The 7,906-nt window shown below is 37.9% G+C and overlaps 1 pseudogene; it reads right to left on the bottom strand.

Annotated features, from left to right (window-relative positions):
• Positions 1-7,577: 7,577 nt before the first annotated feature.
• Positions 7,578-7,662, bottom strand: LOC126504851 (uncharacterized; annotated as a pseudogene).
• Positions 7,663-7,906: the final 244 nt, after the last annotated feature.

Below are 7,906 nucleotides of genomic sequence, written 5' to 3' on the forward strand. Positions count from 1 at the left end.
AGAGGTAACTGAGCCATGTGGCAGAACATAGATTAATAAAAGTAGATTCATTAAGATATAAGAGCTAGTTTGGAACAAGTCTAAGCTAAAGGCCAAAGCTATTATTTTCTTAATAATAAGCCCCATGTCATTATTTGCTGGCTGATGGTCCTAAGAAAGCCCAACTACACATAAAAGTGTAGAAAAATAATACTTTACACATGATCAAATTTGTAGTAACCAATGATGATAGCAATGGCCAGGGCTATTTATATTAAAATTAATACAATCTATCATTTCTTGTAAGGCTGCATGCTGACTAACTGTAGACAGAGAAGAAGGAGGCCACGGTTTCTCTGTAATACTTGAAGCAAAGGAGCCAATGATTTTTACTTCAACAGACACAATATAGAGAGTGGACTCACCAGGCATAGGGTACAAATAGAGATGAAGTATTGACAAGAATTATAGTGGAAGATGGAGATCTATAACAGAGCAGCAAGGAATACATTTTAAAGAGTCAGTGCTTATCAGGCATCCAAAGGTAGTGAGTAGAAGAAGAAATATTTTTTGTATCATTCTCAGCTAATACTTAACCTTTACCAAGAACATGGTAGCACATTTAGATCCTGTCACAGAAAGGAATCTTGAACAGGCAAACACCCAGGACATCTGCCATTCAGGTGGCTCCTTATGGATGTGTAGTAATCAGGCTGTGAGAATGGTCACCTCATTTTGGTGATCATCAGATCTTATTCAGTCCCTCTGATTGTCTGGGTGGTTATGGCTTTCTTTTCTTATTGTTCTGTGAGCACATGTGTTCCATTCTAATCCGAAGGTTTATTCAAAGATGACAACTTCTCTCAACTAGAAGAGAGAAGTTCTATAATGTAGGGTGCCTGAGCAACTAAACTCTTATTCTAGAATCCCTGAAACACACTCTCAAGACTAGTCCACTCATTTGGCATGGCAGAATCTAACTAGGTCAAGAGTAGGAGCCATTTTTACCTCTTTCCTTTAAATTGTGACCTATAGCACAATATTTATTATCATTTTCACAGGCATGCAGATTATTGGCATTAGTTTTTTCTAGGTTTTCTTGCTTGACATCAGTCTTCAGAAATAGGGAAGACAGCCATTGTTGATGTCAACAGAGCAAAGTTACAGAGATGTTACAATACCTTAATTAGTCTTGTAGAGCAAGGAGGAATTTTCTAGCTCGACACTCTAAAAGAAAACATAATGCTTGTAATTTCAAATTCCTGGAAGTGTGTGATCAGGATTATATGCATGAAGATATAGTCCATACACTGTCAGGAACAGAGAGTAATTAGTGCGAGCAGACTAGGGCATAGACTATCACTGAATAAGGAAACAAATATCGCTTTATTGTTTGAATCACTAAATGTTGAGACAAGAGTTGTAGGGTTTTATTTCTTCCCTCATCCTCTCAACAGTCCTTTAATACAGATTTTACACATATATTGAGTGCACCTGAAACAAATGTATAGTTTCAAAGGTTTCTGTTTGAGAGATAGGTCATTAGTATCTTCAGGTTTGTAGATCATACAGTCTTGGTCTTTATTGCAATCAGTTCTGTAGGGTCGTGTGGTAGTATTCTCTCGGCCACCCAAGAAACCAACAAGACCAAATCTCATGTGTAGGCTGCTTCTCACCAGCAGTTGGAGCAGATCATCTTCAAGACACCTACTGCACCGATATTATGCAATTCCAGAATTTGTTTTCTGTTTTCTCAATTTGTTGTTCCAGATCAAGCCTTAAAAAGGGTATTTTCGAATTAGATATTTTTTTCTTTTGAGTATACTTCTGGGACTGATCTCAGAACCTTGTGTATGCTAGCCAAGTGTTTTGTCACTGATATATACTCTCCCTGTGACAAAATATTAAAATGATGTTATAATTGCCTTTTCATTTGCAAGCAGTTAAAAATATCATTCATTAGTTGCTGCAAACAATGGATGAGAACTCTTCCCTTTCTGCACTGAAAGATGGGCATGCTAGGCTCTTCCAGAAGGCTCATTCAAAAATGAGAGCAAAATGGTTGCAATGCTACTGCTCTTAAGAAGTGTGACCTTTCTCTTGAAACTGTAGAATAAAATTCACTAATAACTTCCCCTTTGCTTTAGCTATGCTGTTTATTTTAATGGCAGATATGCTCTCATTTATTTTGACTTTAGATGGATCAATATATAATTCTCTGATATATGTTTCTATTTACTGTTGATATTAATACAAACCTAAACATGGGCTTGAGTAATGCATAGCTAATGATAATGATCAAGAAAAAGAGGATTATTAATATTTCCAGTCCAGTGGAATCTAAAAATCAGCCTGGAGGTAGAATAAAGACAATGAGCCCAGTTCTTAGCCTACATAATCCTGTAGAGGCACAAACTCATTAAACAGTTTTGCTTTAATAACCTTGGTATGCCTTTCTGTAGACTAAACACTTAATATTGAGTGGCTCATGAAGATAATTGGGGGAGAAAGGAAAGTTCAAGACTGCCTACAAAGCATGGAGGTGTAATAGGACAAATAGAAAAAAATTAAAAATGTTATTGTCAAATGAGCCTAAGATATAGATTGTCAGAAATGTTGATCTCCATTTTACCCAATAAAAATATTTTAAAGAACAATATATCAGAATCAAAAATAAAGACATACATTTGGAGGTTAAATACCATGTCTTTGTTCATCCCCTCCTTTGTAAGAATGAATATTGTGCACAAGGAGACAGAAGTTCAGAGTCAGGGCTGAGAAAAAGAATACAGTGTCTAGCCAGGAAAGTGACAGCACAATCTCATGGTCTCTCAGAAATAGATCTGTGCGTACAGCCTTCTGCTCAGGTCTACGTTACTTTCCCCCTTGGGTATGGGAGAGAGAAATCTACAGAATTCACAATAATGAGGAAATATAAATGAGATGTGTGATGTCTTTACTTTTGATAGACAAAGTCCCTTAGTGCCACATGATTAAGTTGTGGGAGCCATTCTGAGCAAGCAAGGTTTCAGGCCTTCAAGGTGTAGAGCAATTCCATTGGGGTCACCAACCATTCCCTGTTAAGACAAAAAGATTATTTCAGCTTTTGTGGGCTGTGCGGTCTTTGATACAATACATTTGCTCTTACCTACCACTGTAAGGTAAACTTTTATACACGGTATACAAATTGTATGAGTATGGATATGCTAAAAATAAAATTTTATTTTTGAACATTAAAATATAAATTTATGTCAGTTTCATGGACTACAAAGTATTCATTTATTTAATTATTTGATATTGTAAAAATATATAATTTGGGGGGATACATGAGAGAGAGAAATGAAGGTGGCTGAAAGTGACTAAAATTCATTATATAAGACAATTTTTAAGTTCTTAAAATATTTATTTTTTTTGGTTACATGTATAATTGTTTGCTTCCACATATGCATATGGTCACAGAGATCAGAGGAAGCAGTCATATCCCCTGAAACTGGACTTACAGAGTGTTGTGAGCCAGTTTGTGGATTTTGGGAACCAAAACCAGATCCTTGGCAAAAGAGGCCGGTGTTCTTAATCACTTATCTTATCTATCTCTTCAGACCAGGGATTGCCAATTCAAAAAAAAAAAAAAAAAAAAAAAAAAAAACCAAAAAAACTTCCCCTACTGTCTAAGGTATTGCTCGTTGCTCGTTGTTACTCATTAATTAAATTGTGCCCCAAAGTTCTCATATTGAAATCCTGTCAATGGGAAATCTCCAGAGCCAGGACTCCTAAGGAGGCGACTGTGTTAGAGGACATCACGGTTGTAAGGCAGGAAGAGACACACACTCTGTGCTGTGGTCTCTGTAGCATGCTCCTTTTTCTACCCAGCCGCCCAGCATAAGAATGAGAACACTCTGACACATTTTGAGAAATGGGGTAACTTCTACAGGCTAGAGGCACATTTACTAAATCCCCAAAGCTCTTTCTAGTCCAGAAAATGTCTTCTTCTGCCTTGTTTGGGAAACCTGTTTTTATACTGTGCCATACCATTTCCTTTCCAGCATCACCTTACACAATGTCCTGTATCTTTCTAGCATTCCTAATCAAGAAGCAGATTTTTCTAGGTGTGCTTTTCTATCTGAAGTTTTCTATAAATTTGGGATTCAGGGAGCTTCAGTCATGCAACAAAGGTCACTTGAAAGCAGCTACAGGGCACCATCTTTGAACATCATTATATCTTTTTCCAGCTTCCAGAACTATGAAAAAAACAACAGATACTTGTTGATTAAATCACCAAACTATGCTATTTTGTTTAGAGGCCAAATTAGCTAATAGACCCCAAAGGTAAGCAGGAAAGTAATTTGTTAGTCAACTATTATTTTTTTTATTAAATTTTAAATCAGTCCTTAAGCCCATTTGTGAATATCAATAATTTTCTGTTTATTTCTCTTCTAATAAAAGGGAAACTATTTAAAAACATGTATTCTAGCACTTAACTTAGAATTTCAAAATGGATTTTTGAAAGAACAAAGAAACCCCAGTTTTATTATTATTTTCCCACTATTATCATTTTAAAGACTTTTATTTTTTAAATTATGTGTAAAAATATGTAGGAGAGATATGTGAACAGGAGTTCCCTCTCTTCCACTCCCTCTTCCTCAATACATCCCTCCTCCTTATTATTTCAGAAAGGGACAGGCCTCCCATAGGTATCAGCGAAGCATAACATATCAAGCTGCTTTAAGACCAAGCACCTCTCCTGTATTCAGGCTGGGCAAGGCAATTCAACATGAAGAATAGGTTCTCAAGACCCAGCCAAAGTATGAGGAACAGTCTTACTCACAATGCCAAAAATTCCACAAAACAGACCAAGCTATACAACTATCACATATATGCAGAGGGCCTAGGTAGGTCCCATGCAGGCTCCCTGGTTGTTGGTTCAGACTCTGTGACTTCCCATAAGCCAGGCTAGACATTCCAGGGGATTTTCCTGCGATGTTCTTGACCTCCTTGGCACCTACAATCCTTCCTAAATGCCCATTTCTTAAATGCCAGAGCCAAACACTTGTATGAAAATGGAGTTCTCTGTAGTTCAAATTTATCTTCAAATAAAAAGGATCACCTAGAACATCAGCTGCTTGCTTAGAGATACTGTGTGGATACACGATTGTGTGTAAAGTGACACTGGATGGATACAGGACCTTTCATAACTGATATTTGCATGATGGAACAGAAAGAGTAAGACTTTTTGTTCTGGGATACGAGGCGCTTTGGGGGTTTAGTGACTGTGCCTCTCTATCATAGAAGTTATCTAAAGGTGTCGGAGGACAGATAAAACACGTCAGAGCATTCTCACTCCCATCGTGGGTGTCAAGTAGAGACAGGAGAAAGCCACAGAGACAATAAGAAAAAGAATGTGCTCTGAGGATCCCACTTTCCAGAGGACCCTGCCTTCCAGAGCAGTTTCTGCGCATAGATGCAGGGATACTTCTCAGCAGAACAGAGAAAGCCCTCCTCCCGCCTTCAGTCTGCACCGACAGCCTTCAGGACCTGAGATTTTTTTTTTCTTTCGAATAGAGATGTGCTGGGGGCCCGAGAAATATTCAGTGGTTAAGACACTCTTGCCAATTCTGATGACCTGAGGTCACTCTTCAGTACCCAGTGGTGGAAAGGCTCCTGCATGTGTTTCTCTGACCCTACATATGTGTGCTGTAGTGTAGACCACACACACACCAATAAATAGTGTACTATATTTTTAAGTGGTGATGGGATATATATGCACATGCCAGGAGCGGCATTTTTGGGAGTCAGATCGGACTGAGTTCCCAAAAGCAATCACAGTGCGATGCAGAAACCGAGAGATGATGAGGTTTGCCGGCAGCAGCAGATTCGCTGGTATCACTTGACGCTCCCTCTCAGACCCTGTATTAAAGGTCCCCTTTCCTAGAAGGTGATCCCGGTAAGTGGAATCTTTCCAGAAACTCCTATTTGCCTCACAGGATTTCTTGTCTACTTACTTGGAATGGTTTAGCTTGGTCTTAATCTTGCTCCCTTCCCTTTGCTGTAACACTCTGTTGTCTCGACTCAGTCACTAGTTACACATTCTTATAAACCCCAGACTGCTGAGCTATCAGGGCAGACTACCGAGGGCATTCTGTTGATAAACATATTGGGTGAGTCAACCTGTGTCTACGGATCAGCATCCAGTCCATAGTCGATTTAAGTGCATACAGGGAGACAGCCCTGACCTTACCAGAGGCAAGAAGTGGTCATTGAAGGTACCACTACATGTTTACTCTTGAGAATTCCAGTTGGAAAAAAAACCTGCATTTCCATTCATTTCCTTTCAGAATTATTTCAATCCCCCTCTTTTATGGGCTAGAAGGAGATGATTAGTGCTGACAAGGGCCTGGGGGCTACCTCTTAATGGGTTTTTGTGGTCTATAGTAAACAACTTAGAGTATCTTGGCCAAAATGTTGAAACAAAAGAGGAAAAACTTGCTAATTGTCATTCTTTTACATGTGTTTCCATGGCATCCTGGTCTCATTGTTCATGGTGATTATCAATGTCATAATTTTCCATGTTTTGGCAGAGTCTGTCTTCCCCACTGACCTGAAATTCTACAGAGCTTCTGCCAAGTCTGCTTTGTTTGTGATAATACCCGTAAAGTCTTACACAATGTCTAGCTAGCATGAGACATTTTGAATTTAAAACTGTATGAACTAGTAATTAATTAGACATGTAGGTGACATCATTGAATTTTCTCCTGCTCCTTTCTCTAATAGAATATATTATTATTTATTGCATAGAAACAAGATTTCACTTATAGTGACTGAAAATGCAAGCATCCTATAACCTACCTATTCCTTTTGGTTATGAAACTAACAGTTGTTCTTAGGGGTGATTTTTGGAAAATAAATTTATATTCATTTATGTATTATGTAAAATTGATGATTTATTGCTACTCAGCCTCTGGGATCATGGAGATAGAAAAACCCAAAAGGAGTTGCTTTCCTTCAAGCATTTGGAAAGCATGGATAAAGTGGATAAGTAATTGATTACACTGGAAGGTGATCTGTTAAGACAGAGTTATGTATTTCAAGGTAACAGTTTCAGGATACATGTCATGATTCAGGCTCCATGCCAATACAATTTCTTGCTTGACTTCTCACAGTTGTTTTCTGAGTTATGTTTTATTACTCCTCCCCTTGCCCAGGGAGAAAACAGAGACACTGTGAATTTGAACGTTTGAAACATAGGCATTGTACCATCTCTCTGATTTCCAAATAGACCCTCTTTACTTCATGGAGTGTGGTTAAGAATCACGGCTCCAATTCTTTATACACAAAACACTTTAAAAGCTAAATAAAGCTAGGCATATTGATAACGGTGACTCTATTATTTATTGAACACCTATGTGTCCCAAGCACTATGTTAGTTGTTTTATAAATGCTATTTCCTCTTTCCTTATAAGTAACTCTAAGATACTGTAATTAGTCTCTTTTCTCACCACAAGACATTGAGGCTCATTAAGTTTAAGTAAATTGCCTAAAGTCACACAAGAGGTAGAGTTGGGGTTTGAAATGATCTATGATGATTTTGAACCTATGCTCTTAATGAACATTTTTCTAGTATTCTACACAGCAAGAGAAACTTCTCTAGTAAGAAACTATAGAAATGATTCCTGAGAGTATAGTCTTAACAAAAGATTTTTTTTTTAAAAAAATGACTCTCAGGGGACGTTTGTCTTTTGACATTAACATAGGCCACATAAATCTATTCTCCTCCGTGACAAGGAGACAATAACCCTTATGAACTTCAGCACACACTGCCTTTCAGTACTGGAGTTTGAGGTTGTCTTTCTTTTTTTCTTGCATGCGCGCTTGTGTGTGTCCATCTGCCTGCCTGCACTTTAGTGTCCCTAAAGGTATGTTTTATATTTTA

Source organism: Alexandromys fortis, unplaced genomic scaffold (assembly GCF_014885135.2).
Source record: "Alexandromys fortis isolate MF-2015 unplaced genomic scaffold, M_Fortis_MF-2015_v1.1 scaffold_32, whole genome shotgun sequence".
Classification (NCBI taxonomy): domain Eukaryota; kingdom Metazoa; phylum Chordata; class Mammalia; order Rodentia; family Cricetidae; genus Alexandromys; species Alexandromys fortis.